The following is a 27058-nucleotide window of genomic DNA, read 5'->3' on the forward strand; positions in this document are numbered from 1 at the left end:
CCTCTGCAGGGTGTAAAGGGGGTCCCATGGACCCTGCAGACCTCTCCTTGCAGGCAGGTGCAGTCAGTGACTGCACCTGCCTGCAAGGGGATCTCAAATCCCCTTTGAAAGTGTAGACGGGTGCTGCCTGTACTGTGAAAACACGGAACAGCAGCTCCATGTTTTCACATGAATTTGCTGCCCCGACGACAGCGCGAGTTCGCAGCTGCTCTGGGTGCAGTGCATTCACCATAATAGGGCGCATTATCATTGTTTGTCTCCATTGCACCTTTTGAAAGGTGCAGCAGGCACGAACAATGCTAATGTGTAGTACGGCCCTAGGTCTTTAGCTAGTTTCTTGCAGAATTTAAAAGAGAGGAAGAGGCTCTAAGGTGCAGTGGGAGGTCGTTCTGTATTGCTACTAAGATAGCTAGTCTGCAAAACATCCAACTCTAGAATTTGTTAAATTTGCAAAAGAAATTCTGGTTTTAAAAACAGGCAACATTGACTTAATGAACATCAATGGGCCTAGGATTAAATCCAGGCTCAGGTGGAATAATTTGACTAAAAGAACCATGTAACTAGTCAATTTCCGATAATAAAGGTAACAGTGTCGAAGGGAAGGGGGAACATTATAGAAGGGAATAGCCAAAGTATTGCTTCCATTTTACCATGGTGAAAGACAAGGGAGATCAGGTTAATGAAGACTGGATCCAGTATTCATTATTTGGTCTGTCAGTCGCAGCCAGAAAGTGTTAATGATTCAGATTGAGTAATAGCAAGGTAGGTCAATTCAATTAATTAAGTGCTTACACTAGCTTTATTCATTATCTTTCAGACTGTTCCCAAGAAATTCTTCTTTCACGGCTATCTGGGTGTCTCTATTTTCATGCCGTAGGTCAAAGTCTCAATTTGAAACTCTCCTTGAATTAGACTTTAATAGCACATGTGTTAACCCTATACCTTCATTCTTCAAACTAATTTGTCTCTGGAAGCTTACTGCATATGACAACATTTACTGGTGTCCAGAATGGCAAGATTTCAGAGTATTCTTGAGAAGAAGGACTTCAATCCCTACAAAAGAAGGTGTAGTACATTGGCTACATTGAGTGATTTTCTTTTAAATATCATAGCTCCTCCTCCTCTTCTGAAAGATTTCCTATCCACATTGATTGTATAGTATTTTTATGTCAGCATCAGGGAAAAGTCTGGATAAGAGTATTCTTTGAGTCTGGTATTTTTTAAAAATAAAGATAGATCAAGTCTTACATGTTTTCCATGGTATGCGCCACCATTGTCCTAGAGTAGTTTAAGACAATTTTCTTGACTTCATTTCTTGACTCGGGGCGTGGCTTGCACGCCGCTGCAAGATGGCGGTTCGCTCTTGAGCTCCGGGCCAACAGCGGCTGTCAGGAAGATTTCGGCTCCCCGTAGAAGGCGTCTTTGTCCTGGAACCGGCATTTTTGATTTGGGATTATACCATGATCATTCTGACGTGCTTCTTGAACTTCCGCAGCGGCAGAAACCAGTCTTTTGAAGGCTTGAAGCTTTTCTCACTGAATTACGCGAGCGGCCGCCATTTTGTTTTTTGGTGGCGTCGGTCGCGTTTTCTCCTGAGTAACCTGCGACAGCTCACAGGAATTAGTCGTATATATGGATAAAAGGTGATATTGGTCACAATTGTTTATTTCTTTGCTCCAAAGATGCCTTATCCTGTTCATAGGCAATATTATGGGACCTTTTTGGTTCTTGGGCTTCATGGCTTATGTCCTTGCCTCACATCGATGCTAACCCATAGAAGCTGGTCTAAGTTTGCGTAATGTGCTGCCTACCCTGCTTAATCTGTCAATGGGGGCTTGATAAACTGTTTTTTCAAAGCTTTTTCCACCTTTGATATGGTTTTCTTTTTTCTTTCTGCAAACGACCGCCATTTTGTCTCCCAATGCCGCATCCTATAGACATTGCTCTCCTTTTATCGATTCTCTGAAGATATTGCTGAGCTATTATGGGATAATATTTCTTTTTATCATTTTTTGCCCCTCCTCATATTAATTACTCTTGCACAGTTTCTCTGGACTGATTATAGTAGTTTTTCTTGTTTTTGGACCTTAAAGCTGACAACATGGGTCTTTCTCCAAATGCTAAAGACTCAATGACTCAAAAGGCTCTCTAAAGAGGTCCAAACAAGCCTCCCCTACTCCGGAGCCAAACCAAAAAGACACTAGTTCCACATTAGATACCATTCTGTCACGTTTGAATGCTGAACATGATATTGCGCAATCTACTAAGACCAATACTGACCTATTACAGGTTGAGGTGACAGCTATTAGAAATGACTTCAAAGCATTATCTCTTTGTGTTTCGACCGCGGAGACACGTATTAGTGGTGTGGAGGACAATGCGCAACAGCACTCTAGGTCTCTATTACAGATGGAGCACTCAATGGCGGCATTACGGAGAGACCTCACAGAACAGGAAGATCGCAATCGTAGAAGCAATCTGCTCATTTTTATTCTACCTGAGAATGCGGAAAAATCAGCTCCCTCGATGACAGACTTCCTGTATCAAAGGCTTCCATCTACTCTGCAGATTTCTTTTCAGGAGGATTTTGAAATTGAACGGGCTCATCGTGTTCCCACCTTTAGACCCAAGTCCTCGCCTCATCCTAGGGTGATCATTTTTAAAACGTTACGACATCAACATTCGAAACAAATTTTGGCTCACATGAGGAAGATTAAGGCAGTTCATTGGGAAGGTCATCAGATTTCTATATCACAAGACTTTGCCAGAGATACGGTCATTAGAAGGAAAGGCTTTCTTAACTTGCGGAAACGTCTCCTAGACATGATCATCCCCTTTTCCTTTGCTGGTCCTTCGAAATTCCGTATCCCCTTTAAGGGCCGTTCAAGAATCTTTGACGAGCCTTCTGACCTTTCTTCCTTCCTGGACAGTCAGATTGAGTCTCAGATGGACTCTTCTCCTGCTCCTGGCCCTTGTGGTTCTTGATATATTATTGTTTTTCTGTGGAGTTTTACTTCATTATGATTAGATGTGTAATATGTCTCAGAGATGCATGATAGGATTTTTATTCTCCTAGTTACAGTAAAGGTTTCCGTCAATTTTACAGTTGACATGTTGTAAATTGTCGTGGTAAGGACTTTCGGGTATTCCTCTTAAATATTGTTGTTTTTTCTTTCTCTTTCTTTCTTCTCAAAGTTATTTTGTTGTTGAGCCTCATTGCCTTTGTTGGAAGCTTTTCGTCTTGTTCGATATTTTCATGTTATGTTGTCCTTTGAATTCTTTGTTTTTCTTTTTGTTATTCCTCACTGTTGTTGTATATCATTTATATTCTTGGTGGTTGTTCTTTTTCTTTGTAGTTCTCTAGATGTATAATGCCTGTTCTTCTTTCTACATCGCGATTTCTCTTATTTTGTATCCTTTCGTCCATTCTTTTCTGTTGAGCTGTCGTGTTTTATACAGATTGATATGCTCGTGTTGTTTGTTTGTGCTTGGAGCTCTGTTTTATCAGGTATGTTTCTTCCCTTAGTTTGTATTACTTTTTGTTGTTCATTGGGTTGTTCTTTTTTCCTGAATATGGGAATAAATTATATGTTGTAAGTTATTTGAGATGGATATATGTTGTCTTCATATGTATATATTTATGGTGCTCAATTACTTAATTCTTTATATATATTTTGACTGTTGATATAAAGTTCATCAATATATCTTACATATTTTGATGTTCATTTTCCCCTTCGTGATGAAATTGTATGTATTGCTTTTTTCTTATTGATTTATGATGTTTTTCTTATATTGCATATTGCGTTTTAATTCTTTCCGTCTTTAGCTAAGATTTATCTGACATGAGCTTTGCTTAGTCAGTTTGTGCTTATTCTTCTAGTTTTTTCTCATCTATATATTTATAATGTATATTTGAGTCTCTCCTATATAGCCTTATATACCTTGTTTTTTATATCATCCTAAGCTATGGTTTTTTTAAATCTGATCTTTCATCCTTCCTGGTAGTCCCCTTGCTTGCCTCTCCATGTCCCCACTGGTATGAATTTGGTCCTTTATAGACCTCCCCTGGTGGGGTCTTTTTATTCTAGTTTCTCTACATTCCTTTTTGGTTTTTATTGTAAGTAGGTAGACTCGTAGGCAGGTATGGTTCTTCAATCTTCTTTATTTGTAATAAGTAGTAGGCAATACAGCGACACGATCACAAGTACATCCTCTGCCTTCCCTTACAGTAACCAACTCCCTCCCACTACATTCTACCAAGCATACATTCCACGCACTCCACACGTGCATACACATACACGCGCCACACACATACACGCGCCACACACACGAGACACACACGCGCACAACACAATACATAAACCAATACCACAGTTTTCTCTTTCCTCTTTCTTCTTTCTCCTTTCTATTTTCTCCCTTCTCTCTCTTTCCTTGGATCTCCTGTTAGTGCTCCCCTTTTGTGGTGTTTATGGTGGGTCTTTCGATGACTGATTTTGCCTTTGTATTTCCTCCTTTATTATCTATGTATTACAGATTCATTGTTTTGGTAGGATTATGCCTGGCTTGAATGTTTTGTCCCTTAATGTTAGAGGATTAAATCATCCGGTGAAAAGATCAAAAATTCTGGATTATTGTAAATCTTTATCTTCAGATTTGGTACTATTACAGGAAACAAAAGTTTCTTACAAGGAGGCTTTGTATCTGAGGAAAGAGTGGGTCCTTGATGTTGTGTGCGCCGATGCCTTGGACAAAAAGAATGGTGTAATAACACTAATTTTTAAGAATTATGGTTTATCGGTGATCTCTGCTGAACATGACTCAGAGGGCCGTTGGTTGTTGTCCAGGCTTTTGATTGGTACTAATGATCTTTATGTTCTGAATGTTTATGCCCCAAACAGTGATGATCCTTCATTTTGGCGAACGATTGCTAAAAAGTTAGCTGACACACCGCATCAAGGTAATTTAATTGTTGGTGGTGATTTTAATTTACCAATGGACCCCTTGTTGGATAGGAACTCTGCTTTTAATTTCCGTCCTCCTAGAGCGCACAAACAAATGACTAATATGTGTTCCTCTGCTCATCTTCAGGATATCTGGCGTCTTCATAATCCTACAGGTAGTGACTTTTCTTTCTTTTCCTCTCCTCATTCTAGCTTTTCTCGTATTGACTATCTTTTGGTTCACGTGTCTCTTGTGCAATCTTCATCTTCCCCGTACATTCATCCTATTCTCGTCTCTGATCACGCAGCTGTTTCCTTTTCTCTTTTGACCTTTGCTCCTAAAAAAGAACCTCGCTCTTGGAAGTTAAATACAGAAATTCTACATGATGATTCTCAGGTTCTGGCTCTGTCTAAAAAAATTGAAAATTTCTTTGCCGATAATGATGGTTCAGTTAGCTCTCCAATAGTTTTGTGGGATGCTTTTAAATGTACTCTTCGGGGTCAAATTATTAAATGTATGGCGAAGAGGAATGCTCTTATCAAAAAGGAACATACGGATTTAGCAGATGGAATTAAACAACAAGAGCTTCTTTATCGTCGTTCTAAAGACAAACAATTATTACAAACCATTAAGAACTTAAAGTATTTCTATAATACTATTTTTACCAAGAGAGCTCACATTGAGGTACAGGACCAGAAATCTAAATGTTTGCTATTACAAAATCGTGCAGGTAGAATTTTGGCGGCAACGTTGAAATTTCAGGATTCTAATTTTAAGTCTTATCAGATATCCTCTATTAATGATAGCTCTGGTGTTAAAAAGTTTCAGACCAAAGAGATTCTTGATGTCTTTCGAGAATTCTATAGTACGCTTTATACTCCCACTAATCAATCCTCTTTTGAACAATGCCAAGAGTTTTTAAAGACAATACCTATCCAATCTGTGTCGGTGGAAGATGGTCAAAAATTGGGTGGATCGATTACGTCTGAGGAAATTATACATGCAATTAAAGCTACACGATCTGGAAAAGCTCCCGGTCCTGATGGATTTCCCATTATGTTTTGTAAAACCTTTCTTCCTTCTGTTGTTCCTCGCCTTAAGTCTGTTTTTGAGGCTTTTGTTCAAGGGGGGTCGGTCTTGGGTTCGGCAGCTAATGCCACTATTGTGGTGATTCCAAAAGAAGGTAAGGATCACTCGGATCCCAAAAATGTTCGCCCTATTTCCCTTCTTAATATGGAAGCAAAGATTTTTGCCAAGATACTAGTCAAACGCTTGGAGTCATATATTCCTAAGCTTGTTCACCCATCTCAGAGGGACTTTGTCAAGGGTAGACTTGCTAGGGACAACATGCGTACCTGTTGCCATATTTGGGTACAGCTAAGCGGTCTAACCGTCCAGCAGCTGCTCTGGCCCTTGACGCCGAGAAGGCTTTTGACAAGGTCTCTTGGCCCTTTTTACATGCTGTTCTTTGTGCACATAATCTTGGTGACTCTTTTGTTAATATGGTTACGTCTTTATATGTAATAAACAAAACAAGGAGTATCCCCGCAGAGAATCGTGGATTCTTAATGGGATATGTGTTTGAAAAAAGGAAAAAATGTTCCTTTTGTAAAAAAAACCCTCACTCACTAGCCTGGTGGTGACATGCTTCATCATTGGGGTCCACCCTGATGACCGAGTGCCATCAGGGTGTGCTGCGACATCTGGAATACAGTGGAGCTGGATATTGTGAGTGATAAGTGCAAAAAAGTGTTAAAAATTGTCCTGGTTTAACTTAATTGGATTTATTTTTATTCTTAAGTAACTGGACAATAATAAAAAGTGTGTGAAGATACTTTGTGGGTGGTTATGACCAGTGTATCTGGTTATACCCTCAATAGAGATAAGACAGAGATGTTCCCCCTGAATGCGTATTGTTTTCCAGCACATATGGGTTCCGCAGGCTTTAAATGGCAATCTAAACAGCTTAAATATTTGGGGATCTGGTTCTATAGTACTCTCTATGACACAGTGGCTTACAATGACGCTCAGACTCTACTTAAAGTGCGGCATCTTTTGGACACCTGGTCCCCTAAACATATCTCCTGGTGGGGTTGTCTCCAAACTTTGAAAATTATGATAACACCTATCATTAACTTTGTGTCCTCTATGCTCCCTGTGAAGCTATCCTCTTCTTTGTTTCATGAGATGGATTCCCTTACTTCTAAATTTCTCTGGAATGATAAGAGAGCTAGAATTGCATATACATTTTTAAGGAAACCTTATGATATGTGCGGTTGTAACTTTCCCGATTGGGAGAAATATCAAGTTGCTTTTTTAGCCTCTCAAGGGGCTCTTTGGTTTTCCTCTATCCCTGGTCACATGCCTTCTTGGTTGATGATTGAGCAAGATCTTTCTTCTCCTTTGCCGACTACTTCCTTTTTAACTACATCTACCTTATCTATTCCGTTTTCTCGTACGATCAATTTAGATACCATTGCAGCAGTCAGGATGGTCGATAAGAGAGTTGCTATTCCAATTTATAAATCGAGATGGTCTTCACTATGGCGTAATTCTAGAATTAAAATTACTATTGATCCCACGTTGATGCCTTATTGGGCTACTAAAGGGATTACGCTAGTGCGTCATCTTTATGACTCAAATAATGATACATTACCTGTCTCCTCCTTAGCTCAACAATTCTCTCTCACTAATTTGGATTTTTACACCTTTTTAAAAATAAAAGTTGCTCTTGCTAAGCTGCGTCTGGATCCAAATTCTCCTACCATTACGTTATTCCAGTTGTGGCTTAGATCTGGTCATGTGCCCTCCAACATTTATACATTTCTTTCCTCCACTTCCTCTGCCCTGTGTACTGTTAACCAACAAAAATGGTTACGTCATTTGGATCAGGAACTCTCTGATCATATTTCTTCAGATTCTTGGCAGTTGATTGGGAAGCTTTTTCTTCGCAATACAATTTCCCTTTCTTTAATTCAGTCTAAATTCTTTTCTATCAATCTTCTTCATTGGACTCCAGTACGCTTACATTCTCTGCATCTGAAGGATGATGAAATTTGTTAGAGTTGTGGTCTGTCTGTAGGTGATTATCCACATATGTTTTTTGAATGTTCGCTCCTTCAATCCTCTTGGGATTTAATACATAAACATCTTATGTTAATTTTTAAAATTCAATTCCAGCTCTCCTTTCCCATGATTATGTTGGGCCCATTGGCATCCCGGGTACCTCTGCCCTTGGATTCCTTAGAATTACAATTAATGGATCTTTTATTGACTGTAGCTGTTAAAGTGATTCTTATGGAATGGATGTCTTTTTCCTCTGTCTCATATCATACTTGGTGGGCATGGGTCTCCTTTTTGAGAAGTGCACACACTTTGGTGGATGAGGCCCATCTCTCCCCCTCAATCTCTAGTGGTGTTTGGAGAGCTTTGGATACGTATATGGATTTGGCTTCGAAAGGTTTGGTTGACCAATATCCCTTTGTATCGCCTAGTTAATTTTTGAAATTGGGTGTATTTGTAGCTCCACAGAAGATCCTTTCTTCCTTCCCCTTTTCTTCCCCTTCCCCTCTGTATTATTTTCTTTCTTCCTTTTCTTTTCTTACTGTCCTGTTTTTTGAGCTCTCTCTCTTTTCTTGTCTTGTTTCTCTCTATATATATCTTTCTTATCTCATGGTGATACTTTTGATGCTCAATATGGTTCCTTTATATAGTCTTTTCTTCTTTTATAATACACTTATGAACTATTTAGGATGAACTATTTGTGACTTGATCACATTTGTTATATTATTCTTCTTGAATTCTCATCACTTGTATCACGTTTTATTGTATTTAACTATTTATATGCTCCTTTAAAACTAATAAAATTATTGAACAAAAATACTTCAATTCTTGACTCAAAAGCAGTGCAGTGTTTCTTTTAAAGAAGCGCATCATCAATAGATTGCAGTTCTTTATATTTGTGGCCGGTCTTTTATCTGAAAACGTTTGTTTCTTTCAGCCTAGTAATTTTGCCACTGGCTCCTTGGTGATGATTTAGGGCGCTACTGCTTTACCTTCTCATATATTTCCTTACCAGTCTACATTTTGAGATAACAGGACTTCATATGTAAGATTAGGCAGTAAGTGGTTTAGGATTGTTATTTACAACATTCTTTTGATAACTACAAAGGTCTAACCACCAAGTTTATACATCTTTTCTTGAGATGTATACGTTTTGTTGGCTGATAATTACTCCAAACTCATTAACTAACAAACATGATTGATTTCCATCAATTACACGGAGGCCATATTATGCAAATCTCCTTTATTACCACAGCTCAGTAGCAACAATTGAAGAATACAGAACTTCAATGAACATTCTGAGTAAGAATAAAGTTCCTTAGAAACCATCTCTCATCTTTTTTTGTGGCTGCTGCTCAGAAAGATAAGTGGCTCTCTCTCTACTCTCTGACTTACTTTACTTATTGATTGTATATTGCCTTTTAAGGGAGTCTATTGGGCTGGGACCTAATCCCTACAGATCGTAGAAGGTCGTATTTGTCGTGTTATTGCATGAATTATTCATTATTCTCTTCCTTTATGTTTTAACTAAATTGTTACCATAGTATGACTCTATGCTACCATTGTTCGCCTGTATGTTTATAACACTTCTAACCCTTCCTCGATCGTCTTCCTTACGCCTTCACAATCCCCCTTTCCGGTTCTATTTCGGACTGGTTTCATTCCTTGTTGCCATTTAAATGCTCGCGCACGCATCGCGATTTGAAATGCTCACCTCACGGGTTCTCTCGCCTCCCAAACACGCTGGGACATCTCTTCCTCCACTCGTCTCCTACACGCTGTAATCGGCTTCCGATGCCTCGCGTCCCGCATTTCTCCAAAATTCTACGGCCCCTAGTCGACATTACTCGAGAGGGGCCGGATTAGAGAAATTGACATTGGCAACGGCCGACGCACGCACATTGCGTGCGTAACTGCCATTTTAGACAATTGGGCATTTCTTATATGATCCTATTGAGCAGCCATTTTATGCTGATGGGATCACTTGCTGTCTCGATCGGATGACAGTTTGCTTCCACACACACATCGGATTTCAAGAAGCAACAGCGTTTTTACAATACAGAGAGCCTTTTAACAATCCTTAAATTAATTCTAATTAAATAATTTTAGATTTATTCGAGATTTTATTCCTAAATCTATAATGTGGACATAATACTACCTTAATCAAAAACTCAAGGTAGCACCTTAAATATGTCAGACCCTATCCCTAACGTTGAGGGACAATTAGAAAAACTAATTAATAAGGCCTTTGAGAAGGTCCTTGTTTCTATGGATAAGAATATTAATAAAAGGTTTGAAGCCTTGACATCCCCACGCCCATCCACTAGCGGAAATCAATCAAGAGCAGTTAAAGCTCCCAAAAAACGGACAATTGGAGGAACAGATCACAAGGATCCAAAAAAACCTAAAACAACCTCCGCCCCTTCACGCCCTCGGGGTGGTGACAAGAATGGTGCCTCGGGCACCCCTTTCGGGCAAGATGAAGGCCCAGAGCCCCCTATTGATATTGATTCCGAAGATAATTCAGATCAAGAAATAGACCTATCTTATTCATCTGAATTTAATACTGATGAGGATGAGGCGCAAAGAAGTGGAACAGGGAGCTCTGATGGGACATCTAAGCTCCTAGACAAAAATATAGCCCTACTAGACCCTTTTGGAGATCCTATGTTCGACCCACTCCTAATCAAACACCCTCTGTCCCCTGAGTGGGCTCCCTCCCAACATGTAGGAGAATACCTCTCGTTCTGGCTACGAAAAGAGATCCCTCAAGAGTTCAGGACAAGACATAGATCTGAATGTCCCAGACCTTCCCTACCTAATAAAATAACCTCTACACCTGAACTTGACCCTAAGGTGATAGCATTCATTTCAAAGACCTCTCGAGATCCTAGAAAGGGACTAGATAAAGGCCTTAGATCCTGCCAAGACCGCCTACTAGACTCAATTGGCCCAATACCAAAAATATTTGAGATGGCGGAAACTGCATATTTGGAGGATCGACAGGTCGACCCTAAAGAATTGAGGGAATGGGTCCAAAGGGCTATATGTCTAATTGGTAATTCCAATACCTCTCTATCTATTGAAAGAAGGAAAGGGATCTTATTCAAGATTGACCCTAAACTAATTGAATAGGCGAGAAACGATGGGGGCCAAAATACTCAAGGCTTTCTCTTTGGAGAAGAATTCATTAAATACATGGCAAGATATGTTGGAGCATTTAGCTAAATTCAAAAGTCACAGAAAGATATTAAAAGAGTATTCCAAGATCGTGTTTTTACACGGGCCGGGAGAATGCGGGGCCGTTTTCCCGGCCGAGGAAATTCAAATTCAAGACCCTTCATGTCTCTCGGAGGAGGCGGATTTAACACCAATAACTCCGGCAATTTTGGACAATTCCACCCTCAAAGACAAAGACCCCGTGGGAGAAACTTCAGAGGCGAGAGAAGACAACGCTCCTTCTCTACAGGTAAGAACCTTACCAGACCCTTCAGATACCCCTCCAAAGGTGGGAGGGAGACTACTCCAGTTTGCTGGGAACTGGAACCTAGTAACCAAAGACCCCTGGGTACTCAATACCGTAAAGGGTTACAAAATAGATTTTATAGATACTCCCTTTCAGAGAAAAATCCCAAGAGAGATCACCTTCTCTGGCAAGGTCAAGACATTAGTTTCTCAAGAAGTCCAAGAACTCTTAAAAAAAGGAGCAATAATCGAGAGCTTTTCTGTGGGTTTCCTCCGCAATATATTTCTGGTGGAAAAGAAAAACAAAGAACAAAGATCAGTAATAAATTTGAAAGAACTAAACCAATGGGTGGTCTACCAACATTTCAAAATGGAGGGAATTCACCTCCTAAGAGATGTTCTAAGAAAAGGGGACTGGTCAACAAGACTCGATCTAAAGGACGCATACCTAACGATTCCTATCTGGAAACCCCATCAAAAGTTTCTCCAATTTACATGGGAAGGCCATCTGTATCAGTTTTGCAGCCTCCCTTTCGGCCTTTCTTCCTCCCCCTGGTGTTTCACCAAGGTACTTCGACCCGTCGCAACTTGGTTGAGACAAAGGGGAGTGAGGATGATTATTTATCTGGATGATATCCTTATAATGGCCCAGTCAAAAAAGACTGTCTCATTCCATACGGATCTCGCGATACACCTCTTACCACACCTGGGTTTTGTTATAAATCTAAAAAAGTCATGTATAATTCCTTCTACACAAACCCAATTCCTAGGCTTCTTGATAGACACTGTGAAGACAGAACTCCGTCTTCCCAGCGACAAAGTGAGGAAAGTGAGAAAAGAACTGAGGAAAACACTTCTTATAAATTCTTTCCTCTGAGATATCTAGCGAAAATCCTGGGCCTTCTTTCCTCCACGATTCAAGCAATATTTCCAGGACCCCTACATTATTGGGCACAACAAAGACTCAAATCAAGACACTTGAGATCCAATGCATCATATTCCCAACTAATTTCATTAGACCAAGAATCAAAAACCGAGCTACTTTGGTGGCTCAAGAATTTAGAGGCATGGAATGGAAGAGCCATTTTTGGAGAACTACCAGAGTTAATAATAGAATCAGATGCGAGTTTAGAAGGCTGGGGTGCAAGATGTGGAAACTCGTCAATAGGGGGTTGCTGGACCCCACAAGAAAAAGAATTGCATATCAACTGCTTAGAGTCACTAGCAGGATCTTTTGCAGTTCGTTGTTTCACTCTCGATTCAATGAAATGCTGTATAACTTTATGAATGGACAATGTGTCAGCAGTTCGCTATGTCAGCAAAATGGGCGGTCCTCATTCCAAAGATTTGACAGACTTAGCGAAGGGCCTATGGAACTACTGTTTGAACAAATGTATTTCAGTTGTAGCGGAACATATTTCCGGACTGAAGAACGAAGTTGCAGATTGGTAAAGCAAAGACATCGCCTTCAGCCACGCCACAGGACTCCACTTGACGGACCACAGCTGCGTCCACTTCACCTTCAGAAGAACGACGATCCACCACCACCAGAAACAGGTTGCCCGAAGAAGCTGGAACAAGATCACATCCAACCAGCTCGCCGCTTCCCTGAGCCAGCACCCTCCCGCCAGCTCAGCGAACCCTAGCCAGGCCGCCGACAACCTCACGAAGTGGATCAGCAACTGCGCGGACGAACTCGCCCCTCTGAGGACCCCGCCCAGCAGACCCGGCAGCAAGAAAGCCCCATGGTTCACCGACGAACTCAAGAGCTCCAAGAAGAACTGCAGAGCCCTCGAGAAAGTCTGGAGAAGGGAACCAACACTGGACAACATGACCACCCTCAAGCTTGCCACCCGGAAGCACCACCAACTGATCTGCGCCACCAAGAAAACTGCATTCAAGGACCGGCTGGACAACAACGCACACAACTGCAAGGAACTCTTCAACATCGTGAAAGAGCTCTCCAACCCCAACGCCGGAAACAACAACATCACCCCATCGCAAGACCTCTGCAACTCCCTCGCCTCCTACTTCCACAACAAGATCGCGGACATACACAACAGCTTCAGCATTCAACCAATGCACGCCACGACCGCAGCAACGCAGCCCACCACCACCCTCCGCGCCTGGACTCCGATCAGCACCGAAGACACCATCCGCATGATGAACTCCATCCACTCCGGATCCCCGACCGACCCCTGCCCTCACCACGTCTTCAACAAGGCCGACGCTGTCATCGCACCCCACCTGCGGGACATCATCAACACCTCCTTCGACACCGCCACCTTCCCGGAGAGCTGGAAGCACGCCGAACTCAGCGCTCTACTAAAGAAACCAACAGCGGACCCTACCGAACTCAAGAATTACCGCCCCATCTCGCTCCTCCGGTTTCCAGCCAATGTCATCGAGAAGACCGTCAACAAACAGCTGGCCGCCTTCCTCGAGACAAATGGATCCCTCGACCCCTCATAGTCTGGCTTCCGAGCCAACCACAGCACCGAGACCGCCCTCATCGCTGCCACCGATGACATCCGAGCCCTGATGGACAACGGAGAAACAGCGGCCCTCATCCTCCTAGACCTCTCCGCGGCATTCGACACTGTCTGCCACCGCACCCTAGTGCAGCGCCTCAGCAACGTCGGAATCCAGGAGAAGGCACTGGAATGGATCATCTTCTTCCTCGACGGAAGAACACAGAGAGTCCGTCTACCACCGTACAAGTCAGAGGCCACCGAAGTCATCTGCGGCGTCCCTCAAGGATCCTCGCTGAGCCCCACCCTCTTCAATGTCTACATGAGCCCCCTCGCGGCCATCGCACGCCAACACAACCTCAACATCATCTCCTACGCCGACGACACCCAGCTGATCCTCTCCGACAACAGGAGGAAGGTCCTTCTCCTACCTGGCCGCCAAGACCTGGAACTCCCTCCCGACCGACCTGCGCCTGACCCAAGACCACCTCTCCTTCAGGAAGAAGCTCAAGACCTGGCTGTTCGAGCAGTAGCAGCAACCCCCCCCCCCCCCCCAAGCGCCTTGAGACCCTCCGGGTAAGTAGTGCGCTCTATAAATGTCTTTGATTGATTGATTGATTGGTACTCCAGGAATTTCAAGGACTCCAGCAACTGGAGACTGAACAGAGATGTGTTCCTATCCATCCAATCGATGTGGGGCCCATTCACAACAGATCTGTTTGAGGACCGCATAAACACCCATCTGAAAGACTTCTTCAGTTGGAGACCAGACCCTCAGGCCACGAAAGTGGATGCCTTTTTACAAGACTGGACAAAACTAGCACCTTATGCTTTTCCCCCCTTCTCAATGCTCCCTCGCCTTCTCCTCCATGCCCGACGTTACAATCAGAGCATGGTTGTGATAACTCCCCTTTGGAGATCCCAAGCGTGGTTTCCGATAATTCTGGAAATGAGCATAGATTTTCCAATTTTAATTCCTTCTTTCAAAGAAATCCTTCTAGATCCAGAGGGTCATACACATCCCCTTGTAGAGCAGGGCCTTCTAACTCTGACGGCAATGAAGATTTCAGGAGACAATGGAGAGTCCCTGGACTTTCATCAAATGCTTTCAGACTCATTTCAGAATCTTGGGCGTCTGGCACAAGGAAAGCTTATAGACTGGCATGGAACAAATGGGTTCGTTGGTGCATTCAACGGTGTTACGATCCCATTTCAACTGATCTAGTCAATGTTATCAATTATCTTTCAGGTCTTTTTACTTCAGGTCTGTCTTACAGAACTGATAATGTTTATAGATCCGCGATCTCAGCCGGTCATTCATTAGTTAATGGAATATCAGTTGGACAAAATCTTCCAACTAAAAAGATAATGAGAAGCATGAGGGTTCTAAACCCTCCTGGCCCAAAATATACCACACTGTGGGACGTTACTCTGGTACTTGGAACTTTATCATCGTGGGGAGATAATTCTTCTCTCTCGCTTAAACGCATTTCTTTTAAAATTACTGTTTTACTTTGTCTGGTATCTTTTCGAAGAACTTCAGACGTTAAGGCTTTAGACATTTCAAGTAGGGCTTTTTAAACTGAAGGAGTTTGCTTTTACCTGAAGAAACGAACGAAGGCTCTGTCCTCTACTATTTTCTATCCCTTTTTCTCTACGAATGATAGACTCTGTGTGGTTAAATGTTTAAAAGAGTATGAAAAATAACGAAACATCTAAGAATGAATGAATCACAACTGTTAATTTCTTATAGATCTCCTCATAAGGGGGTCTCTTCCCCAACCCTTGCTCGATGGGTTAAAAATGTTATGCATGAAAGTGGTGTTGATATATCCATCTTTGGTGCTCATTCCTTAAGAGGTGCTTCAGCCTCAAAAGCTTTCTGTTTAGGTGGAGGATTACAAGACACCCTTAGAGCTGCAGATTGGTCAAATTATAGTATGTTTAGAGCATGTTATTTCAAACCAATACCTAATGTGATTGATAATGTTCTTAATGCACTTTAAACTTGCATAATATGGCCTCTGTCTCGTGCCATAAAATTTAGATTTTTCTCAGCCTGCTGGGCAGAAAATCTGGATTTTATTAAGGACACGGAGGCTAATATTATCCCACCTCTTTTTCTTAAACCCTCCCAGTTGACTGTTTTTACGATATTTACTTTTTTTTCTTTCAGAATAATTTGTTCTGGATTTTTGGTTATGAAATTTGGATCTTCACCCTTTGATCTTCAAGTTTATCTCACGTTGATCTTTCTTCGCAGTTTGGACAAAGAAGGATGAGAGATGGTTTCTAAGGAACTTTATTCTTACTCAGAATGTTCAATGAAGTTCTGTATTCTTCAACTGTTGCTACTCAACTGTGGTAATAAAGGAGATTTGCATAATATTAGCCTCCGTGTCCTTAATAAAATCCAGATTTTCTGCCCAGCAGGCTGTGAAAAATCTAAATTATTCATGAAACAAATGTTATTAGATAAATTCCTGACATGGGGTTGGCAGAGCTACTGAGTGTTTGATACATTCTTTTGGCTGGGTTTAATATATTGAAGATGTCACTGAAATAACGTTATTAAAAAGTATTTGAAGACAGCATTTGGAAGTAAACCTGTTTACTCTGTACTGCTCTATTATCCTGGATCCACTTTATCCTAACCCATGCTTACTTTGACCTAAGATGCTTAAACACAACTGGACGTGATTTTTTTAAATCATAAAATTACTACAGGTTCACCATGCCAGCAATGCATTTTCTATGTTTATGACCCGCTTTTTTTCTGGGCACTTTGCCAATTCTAATCAGTGTTAAAGTTCATGTACTCTACCTTTTAAAAATGCGATGATTGGTTCACACCAGTTTGGCATATTTAATTCAATTGTAAGTACACTGTAAAGTGGTATTCATATACCCAGGGCCTGTAAATAAATTCCTACTAGTGGGCCTGCATTGCTGCTTGCGCCACCCACAGAAATAGCCTTTCAAACCTGCCTCAGACCTGCCACTGCAGGGCCTGCATGCACAGTTTACTACCACATGGGCTTGGTATTTAAAACTACTTGCCACGCCTTAAACTCTCCTTTTACTATATATAGGTCACCCCTAATATAGGCCCTAGGTAGCCCTATAGGCTTTGTAAGTAAAAGCTAGGACATTGGCCTTTATTATGCGTCATGTCCTGGTAGTGGCATACAGCCTGTTTTGTTTCTCACTACTTTGAGGTGTACTCCTCTCATAGACTAGCATTGGGAATTCCCTTATATATGTTTAAGTGGTTATTCCTATCTGAAAGGAGTACTGTTGCCATGTTTGGAATGTTTAGAAAGGTAGTGAGAAATCCTGCTTCCTGGTGTAGTTGGATTTTACATTACTACTGCAGAAAGGACGCTTTTGGAACGTGTGCATTTCTCTGTGCCTATATATCTAGGGCCTTATTTATGAAGGCCTTGCGCCGCCGGTGTGTCACTTTTAACATTGGAAAAAGTGACGCACCGGCGGCGCAAGTCCTTCATAAATAAGGCACCTAGTATTTTGCAGCCTGACTCCAATCCACGTCTAGGGCAGAGTGACAGTTAGACTTTTTCCATACTTTCCAGACAGCCACAGCACAGGAAGATCTGGGTGTAATATAAAAGGCATCTGTGTGGGACTTGTAACCAGAAGCTGCTGGCCACATTGCTGGAGGTCAGCATGTGCTGCAACTACTTATGCCCTGAAAACACAGTGTGCGGCCCATGCCAAGGAAGAGGGCTTACCTCTTTAGTTCCTTAAGCGATTGGTGAAAGCTATTAAGATTCCCAAATCAATGCAGAGCAAGCGCTAATGATTACTCATACAGCGCAGGAGGAGCGCTGCACTTTCATCCAAGGATTCCCCGTACCTACCGTTTGAGCAACGGTTCTAGCGATGTCCGGCTCACGGAGGCTGCAGAATGGCAAGATGCCTGATGTGGTACAGAGCACATGGCCTACCTACATTCAATGAATTTCTTGTCCTCGGCAAAGTCCTGGGCCTCTGGCCATCATGCCCGCTCGCTGTGTGGCCCCAGCCCTGCTACAGGTTACCTGCTGCACATTCCTTACGAAGATGTCAGGGGGGTGACAAGAAGCCTGTGTGCCAGTGGACAATGCTCCTGGTTTCCCACGTTGTTTTCCTCCCAGGGTTGTTCAACCATACAGGAGTAGTGTTACAAATTGGTGGCTTGGTGTGAAGAAACAGAGTGAGAAACTATAGGCAAATGTGTGCCGTACAAAGAAATATGAAAATTGAACTGTCTGGGAGACAGAACTACCTTTCCCATGATTGAGGCCGAACTGGAAGGATCAAAAGGGCATATGCATCCGGCCTTTTTCCAGTTCGCAAATGGGCCGATTCGCAGAATTGGCCCATTTGCAAATGGAAAAAGGCCTTTTCCGATGCGTGTTACTTTTGTCATTCGCAATTTGGGGAATCGCAATTTTTTTCGAATACCTAAATTTTGGAATGCATTTTGGGAATTGAAATTCACGAATCTCTATTTGCCGATGCATGTAGCCTTTCCTAAATGCGAACTGTGTATTTAGGAAACGCTAATTTCCATCAACTTCAAGTTGATGGTAATTTTTGCAGGCTTTGAAAAATGCACAAAAATGCATTTTTCAAAGTGCCATTTAATGCACACATGCCCTTAAAACATATGTGTGCTTCCCATATGCATACTTAGCTTTTTTTGGGGGGGGGGTTCTTCAGGGGGGCCTTAGGCACCGGCACCCTTGGATTTACATTTGCAATTTGCGATTACCAATTTGTTAATCACATTTTGAAAATGCATTACCATTCATTCCTGTGGGCATGTAGGCCCATAGGAATGAAAGAAGTCCCATTAGCTAATAGCGATTAGCAATTTCCAAATCGCTATTAGCTAATGTTAGGAAATCGCATATTTTATTGCGATTCCTACAAGCATAGGCATTTCCGATTACCAAATAGCAATTCCTTAAAAATCGCTTTTTTAGTAATCGCAAATGAGGAGTTTGATGCATGTGCCCCCAAGTGTCTTCCGGGTTTTGGGCGCATTCAGATTCTTTCTTGTTGGAGCTTGGAAGCGGAGCTGCTGTGCAGTGGCTGATTTCAGGAGACTTCCTGTTTGTACGGGTGCTGTCAATTCCTTTACAAACCTTTGGGGACAGTGGTGGAGTGAAAATTTTCTCAGTAGGCACCGCTTGGCTTCTTATGTAAATGAAGCAAACACTAATTACTGTGGCAGGAATGTGTTTTCCTCAAAACGTTTTACGGTGAGGAATATGCCGGTGCTATTCTGCGTCTGCGTCACCTTGCCAGGATAATTGTTATTGCTTGAATTCTATGGAACTTTGGGCCATATGTATCAAAGGGATTTACCCATTCTATGTCTATGGGAAAATGTGTTCATACATATGGGCCCTGGTGTGAGGATTACGCTTAAGGATTCCAAGGAAAATACTAAGCCACTGGTTGAAATGGATGTGGCGTATATGCAATATTATGGTGTGGATTCTGGGTATCGTTTCTTTTGTTGTGGAGAAAAAGGCATAAGGAACCTGTGAGCTATGACAAAGGAGATATCAGCTATGACATTAAATAATCACAGATTCCTTGTTTGCTTTGATAAAACCCTGTAGCCAATGGGAACAGTTATTTGTTTTGTGCTTTTTTTCAATATTCCTAACAGGGTACCGTTGAGTGCTGGTTGTTTCAGTACCTGTGAGGCTTTTCTTCTTGGTTTACTTGATAGGTTTTGATGACTATGGGAAGGGCGAAGGAAATGTAACAGTCCAAGAGTTTAGATAGAGAAACCTTCTTTTATATTACAGTATTAATTGGATGAAAAGAGAATAGTGGAATACTTGGTCTCTATTCCTTTGGACACAGGGTTATCCAGGGTTATTTATTTTTTTGCTGGCAATATACGCATATATCAGTACAGACAAATTGTGATGACAATTGATTCGACAGTGTAAAAGATCTTATGTTTTGTTTTGCAGATCTCCTTCCCTGCCATTCCCTTTCCTTCCTTCCCTCACTTGATCACCGTAATTATCTGTGCTGTTATAGCAATCGGAGGTGGACCACTTTGAGCAATGAGCCGATCCTGAGGGACTTGATTACTAAGACACAACAATACCCACCAAGAAGGCATCATTCCGCAGGTTCTGCTGAGGCCCTCACCGTCGCATGCGCCCTCTCCTTCAAGGGGATACGAAGAGGCCTGGAGGAGCTCCGCGCTGCAGCTGTCCTGTCTGGCAATTTTATTTGCCATTGGGTGCATTTACTGAATGGTTAAAGGACCGCACCAGAGCCCATGCCTCTGAAACCGCTTTACCGTAATCTCCCAAAAGGAAGCCCTCTTGCAATTCTACACCTGTGGGAGTTGTGCCACTGTTCTGCATAGGTGGTTCTGTCCTTTGGGTGACAATCTTGAGGGCATTCATCAGGTGAGTTTAGCCCGCTTCAACATGACCATATGTTTGAAGCGAGTACCTTGGTCAACAGCTGCCCTGCGGGCTCACGGGCAGCTGCATTGCCGATTTTTCATGCGGAGAACCCAGTGAAGTCTTCCTGCTGGAACTGTGTTGTGTGGGGTGTCCCACCCACCGTTTTGGCACATACCTAGGTGGCACTGTTGACCATGTTGGTGACTCTTGGGGTGAGACCTCAACAGAGGCCCCCAGAGTCTCTTAAGTCTTCTGTAAATTACTATAAACCCTGTGATGTGTGCAGATGTTCCTGTAACATACATGTTGCGCAAATTACCATATAATGGGTATTAGGAGCATAGGACCGCTGTGCCCTATGAGTTTATGATGACATTTGATGATTTGTGTACCTTTGTCATAACCAGATTTGAGTTCTTACACTCATATGATTCAAGTTTTTAAATCATTACCTGTAGCATTTTATGCCATAAGTATTTACTGAGGTTATAATGTATGTTCTGATTCTTGCATAGTCAGGATAACGAGTACTATTCCAGCATTTGCGTAGTATGCTTGGTATTTCTAATTCATGTTGTTTTGGTCTATGATTTTTGTACAATATACAATCAATATTTTTATATAATCTTGTGTGGAGTCTCTTTTACGGCATATTTATTGTGCCACTTGTGCGAGTGTATTGTGCAAACGCTTTACACATTGCCTCTGATGATAAGCCTGCATGCTCTGCTCCAAGTTACCAGCGGTTGAACACAGATTATCTTTGGTGTGTAATTTATTTACCCTGACTTGGATTGTGGTTCCTATTTCGACAGGGTGCATACCTCTGCCACCTAGAGACCCAATTTATAACAGCTGGGCCATTTACATAAGTTACAAACTCTGCAGAATGCCGCAGCACGGTTATTGCTAGGCATTCCAAAGTATAAATCCACATCTCAAGCACTGATCCAATTAAACTGGCTCCCTGTAGGTAAACACATTCAGTTTAAGGCACTCTACATTGCCTTCAGAGCACAACAAGGTGTTGACCCTGAGTATTGAATACTGAGTTTTCAATGTTACACCCCTGCATGCTCGCTGCACTCATCCACCAGGGCAAATCTTGTAATCCCCAGATTTAAGAAAGCTAACTAGGGCGGTCGAGGATTTATTTCATGTACCTCGAGGCTGTGGAACTCACTCCCAACAGAATTAAAATTTTAGACAAATCTATTGGAATTCAGAGAGAATCTAAAAACCTGGTTCTTTAATAAATAACTTTGGCATTTTCCAGAGCCTTTCTTGCTGTCCATATCTGCTTAGTGCCTAGATCCCCCTGATTATTGGCGCGCATTAGAAATTCTATTTTCATTTTTATTTCATGTGCTCCCCACCCCCTCTAAGTGGTTTCCACCATAGCCGAAGGAGTTGCTTACGGGGGCAAAGTGTTCATCCACACAGCAGGTGACTCTTTATTCGTGGAGCGGGTAGAAGATGGTGTGGAAGAGATGCTATAAACGTATAAACAAAAGGTAGAGTAAGGGATATTTAGTTGGGAAAAACACTCCCACTCCCCTAGGGACAGATACCCAGAAAACAAAGAGGGAGTATCCCCAGGACACAATGTCCTAGTGATTCACACCCAAGTGGCACTCGGCCACTTGGGTGGACCCCGATGATGAAGCATGCCACCAACCAGGTTGGTGAGTGAAGGGTTTCTTAAAGAAAGAAAGAATTCTTTCTTTACTGTGTCTTTCTCCACTTGAATCACTAGCACATTGTGTCCTGCGGATACTCCCTCTTTGTTTTCTGGAGATGCTTCAAATGCAGGTTCCATCTTTACTGTAGGTGGCTCACCAATGTTTAAATACCCCCACAGACTCCAAAGCTAGCAATTCACTGGCCGCATTTCCTACCTGCCGGTAATGGTCGCCTCTGAAGCAGCCCTACTCCATTCTGAATATTCAAAGTGCAATTCCATTTTTTGGAATGCATGCTTATAATTATAAAGAAACTAGGAAACAATGAATATCGCTAACCTTTCATTAAAGAAAAACGAACAAGAAATCAGATTGTGATTTCATTCGTTTTCTTGTTTCATATATTTAAACAAGTCTTTAATGATTTTCCATAAACTTCAAGTACACATCTCACTGCCACATTATTATGGGGTTGTAGGATTTACTTGACCCATTGTAGAAAGGACAAGTAACTAAGGATTAACGAAGAATGCTCAGTTGTTTAGACTGCTTCTTTACTTTGGCAACCCGTAATCATGTTTCTTCCTTTGCCTGAGCAGAGAAAATGGTAAATTGCACAGAATGCAGGCATGTGTCTTTAAGCGCCATGCTTATTACATTCTGTGCCCCCGCGTTGACTTCAGAGGCAAACTGATTTGAGAAGCCAAAGGACAGAGGTGCTACTTCGAAGTTCCACCCAGCTCTGCCTAAGGGTTTTGTATTATATCCTGCATGGGGATACACTCATCTACTCAATCAGTGAAAGATTATCTATTCAGTTAAAACTAATAACCATAAAAAAGACCAGCACATACGCGTATAAAACACAATACAAATGTCCAGCATCTTGATAAAAAAGCACATGCTAAAAACCACATAAATTCGTAGATTTTAGTCAAATGGTCCACCTACCCATAGCAGCATCAACCGAAAATCATATTATTCAAAAGCAATTTATTCTATATCACAAATCCTTCCTCATTCTTATCCCAGTTTGCATAAACAGCCCAGCACACGTGTGCTGATGGAAACGATTGGATATATATCAGTGTCTGTCTGCATTGAAGAAAGATAGCACTTTTTAGCATAGGGACTAGTTTTCTACTTATAATTTACAAAAGAATACAAAGTAAATGATTGTTTGCTGTGAATAGCAGCCACAAGGACGCGCCAGCAATTGCTTAATATAAGACAGAGCAGTAGAAAAAGCAACTAAATAATGCACTATGTTCAGTTTCGGGTGCATCAACAAAAACCTATGTTGGCTGTTCTGGACCCAAATAAGATAAGGCTCTATTCTAGAGATGTCTGAATAAGCATATACGTTGAAACTGTACTTTTAAGAGTCTCCGTATGCTCCTCATCTTCTTGGCACACATTCAGGACGGGGGGACGGGGGAGTCAACCAGAGGGATGTTGCCCTCCTGGGTTTGTGGGGGAATGGTGCAGTTCAGAGACTGCACCAGGTTTTTGGACTATGTTTGAAATTGAAATTAAATTGAAATTAAAATTTTATGAAGCGCACATACACCACGCGGTTTCTTGGCGTTAGGACACAAAACCCAGGGGGAGTAAAGAACCGGCCGACTAACGTGTGAAAGCTTGAGTAAACAAAAATGTTTTTAAGGATTTACGGAATTCTGAGTAATGGGTGGAAAATCTAAGGGAGGGAGGAAGAGCATTCCAAAAGGTAGGCGCGAGTGTAGAGAATTTTGCGCCACCTGACCTCTTCTTCTTGAAACGAGGGACAACCAAAAGAGATTGTGAAGAGGAGCGCAACTCTCTGCTGGGACAGTATGCCTTGATCTCAGAAGAGATAAAGTGAGGGGCTGTCCCTGCCCTTGCCTGGAAGGTGATACAACCCATCTTAAACAAGGCACGCTCCCGGATAGGCAACCAGTGCAGAGCTTTGAGCAGCGGGGTAACATGATGGGACTTGGACAGATTATAAACAAGTCGGGCTGCCTGATTCTGCACTAATTGGAGTCTCCGAAGATGGTAGGCGGGGACACCATTGTACAAGGCGTTGCCATAGTCCAAGCCGGAGATCACCATCGCAGACAGAATGGGTTTGAGGGCACAGAAAGAAAAAAAGCGGGACACCTTACCGATAGTGCGAAGAGTGAGAAAGCACGAAGAAACAACTGAACTAATCTGAGCGTGCAGTGAGGGTGCGCATTAGGTTAATCCCTAAGGTTTTAACTAAAAAAGAAGGGGTGGGAGGGGGACCCAGGGAAGAAGGCCAAAAGAAAGAGGACCAGGGACTGGAGGAGCCTCCCGTCAACACCAGCTCGGTTTTGTCGGGGTTAAGCTTCAGATGATTAAAGCTCATCCAGACCCTGAAGAACAACATAGTAGAATGAAAGTTGTGAATGGACTCAGGGGAGGAGGATACATTAAAAACCAATTGGAGATCGTCAGCATAGTTGTAAATGGAGAGGTCCATCTGCTGAAGTGCAAAAATAAGAGGGAAAATGTACAAATTAAACAACAAAGGAGACAGAGAAGAGCCTTGCGGCACTCCGCAGTGGACCGATTGGAGGGGAGCAGAGAAATTGGCCAGATGGACGGCCTGAGTGCTGTCCTTTAAAAAGGATGCAAGCCAGGCCAGGGCGGACCCCATGATGCCGACCGCCTCGACACGGTAGAGAAGGATGGAGTGATCCACCGTGTCGAAGGCGGCGGATAAATCAAGGAGGACCAGAGCCTGGGGCCAGCCAGCATCCATGCCCTCTCTGAGGTTGTCCATCACAGAGAGGACAACGGACTCTGTAGAGTGCGCCGGGCGAAACCCAGCCTGACGGGAGGCAAGGCAGCCATTCTCCTCCACGAAGATACTGAGTGTTCTAGTGATGTGACGCTCCAAAATTTTGCCAAGGAAGGGGAGGAGGGAAATGGGGCGGTAATTGGCAAGTGAGGATGAGTCGGAACCAGCCTTTTTTAAAATGGGGATAATGATCGCCGATTTGTGAGTCTGGGGAACAACACCATGGGCCAGGGAGTTATTAAGCAGAGTGAGCGGAGGGGAAGGACAGGTCAGATACATTTGTTTTAAAATGTGTGCAGGGCAGATGTCAGATGGAGAGCCTGACTTAACCGTTGAGATGAGAGACAGAAAAGCTTCTGTGGTCAGAGGGGGAAAGTGTTCAAGATGCATCTGAGGGAGAGAGGGCTGTGGATCCAAGTAAGAGGGGGTGGGAGGGACAACATTAGACTTGATAGCTAAGATTTTGTCTACAAAATAGCTATTAAGTGCATCACAGAGGGTCTGGGAAGGGGAAGGTTTGAGGGCTACTCTGTCAGAGAATGCCAGATCTTGCACAATAGAGAACATTTCTCTAGGCTGGTTTTCAGCAAGCAAGATTTTAGAAGAAAAGTACTCAGTTTTGGCAAGAAGAATGGACTTCTTGTATTGGTTCAGAAGAGTTGTGTACTGAGTTTTAAGAATGGGACAATAAGCACGTCGCCAGGCACGCTTCGCTTGCCGGAGGGCCAGTTTTTCCTCTTTCAATGCGGTATTAAACCACCTATTGGCGTCATAATTGCGCCTGGCAGAAACTCGTCTGAGAGGGGCCACCTGATCGCAGCCTCTACTGAGCCAATTGTAACAACCCTAACATCCTTATTGAATAGGGTAAAATCAGGCTCTCCCCGCGACTGCTGCCCCCTCATATATTAAAGACGGTTTTTACCGCCTTTCCTACTCCGGCGTTGAATCTTCTTAACACCTCTTTGCTCCAAGGAATTGTACCTGAATCTTTTAAGGATGCAGTTCTGTTGCCCCTCTTGGAAAAACCAGGAGCGGACCCTACTACTCTTTCAAACTACAGGTCCATATCCTTGCTTCCGTATCTGGCCAAAGTACTGGAAGCGCACGTCACCTCTCACCTTTCACTTTTCATTGAACAGTCGGGTGTGTTACATCCCTCTCAGGCCGGTTTTCGACCAGCCCATTCAACCGAGTCAGTTATCGTAGCTGTCTTGGATTCCCTGCGCCTAAGTGCAGACTTGGGAATACCTCTGGTGCTGGTCCTGCTTGATCTGTCGGCCGCGTTTGACATGGTCGACCACAACATCCTTCTCGACCGTGTCAGATCTGTGGGCATCTGCGGCCGGGCTCTTGACTGGATCAGATCTTTTCTCTGCGACCGCACTCAGGCGGTCGGTCTTCCCCCTTTCTCCTCTCACAAACTTCATACCACTTGTGGAGTCCCCCAGGTTTAATCCCTATCACCTTTGCTGTTTAACATCTATATGCTCCCTCTGCTTCAGTACCTTCACTCTTTTAAAGTCACCACCTTCAACTACGCAGATGATCTGCAACTTACCTTTACAATTGACAACTCCCCTGACTCGATCCATCAATTTCAGAACACAATGCTCCATATCTGCCAGTGGATGAATGAGAACCAACTCAAGTTAAATCCGGGCAAGACGGAACTGGTTTTGTTTGGCAATAGTCATCTTTTTTGGGGCCTTCAATACTGGCCATCTAAATTAGGGCCCCCACCTGTGCCGTCTAAATCAGTCAAAAGCTTGGGGGTAGTTATTGATGGTGAGCTTTCCCTAAAACCCCAGGTCAACTCAGTCGTGTCTACCTGCTTTTTTCAATTGCGGAAAATAAATAAGATCAGTCGGATGCTCACCCGATCAGCTTTGACGCAGGTTGTAAGAGCGTTAGTGTTGTCCCATTTAGACTACGCAAATGCCATCTACCTCGGTCTGCCTGTCACCCTTAGTAGACGTCTGCAGATGGCACAAAACCAGGCGGCGCAACTGATATATCGCCTCCCACGATGGCAACTCCACTGGCTCCCGATTCAACATCATGTCACCTTTAAATCGGCCTGTATAATCTTTAAATCCCTTCACACTCGTGGCCCTCAGTTCATTCAGAAACTTCTTCTTAAATACACCCCCTCTCGCAGCCTTCGGTCTGCTTCCCAAA

This window comes from Lissotriton vulgaris, chromosome 5 (assembly GCF_964263255.1).
Source record: "Lissotriton vulgaris chromosome 5, aLisVul1.2, whole genome shotgun sequence".
NCBI lineage: Eukaryota > Metazoa > Chordata > Amphibia > Caudata > Salamandridae > Lissotriton > Lissotriton vulgaris.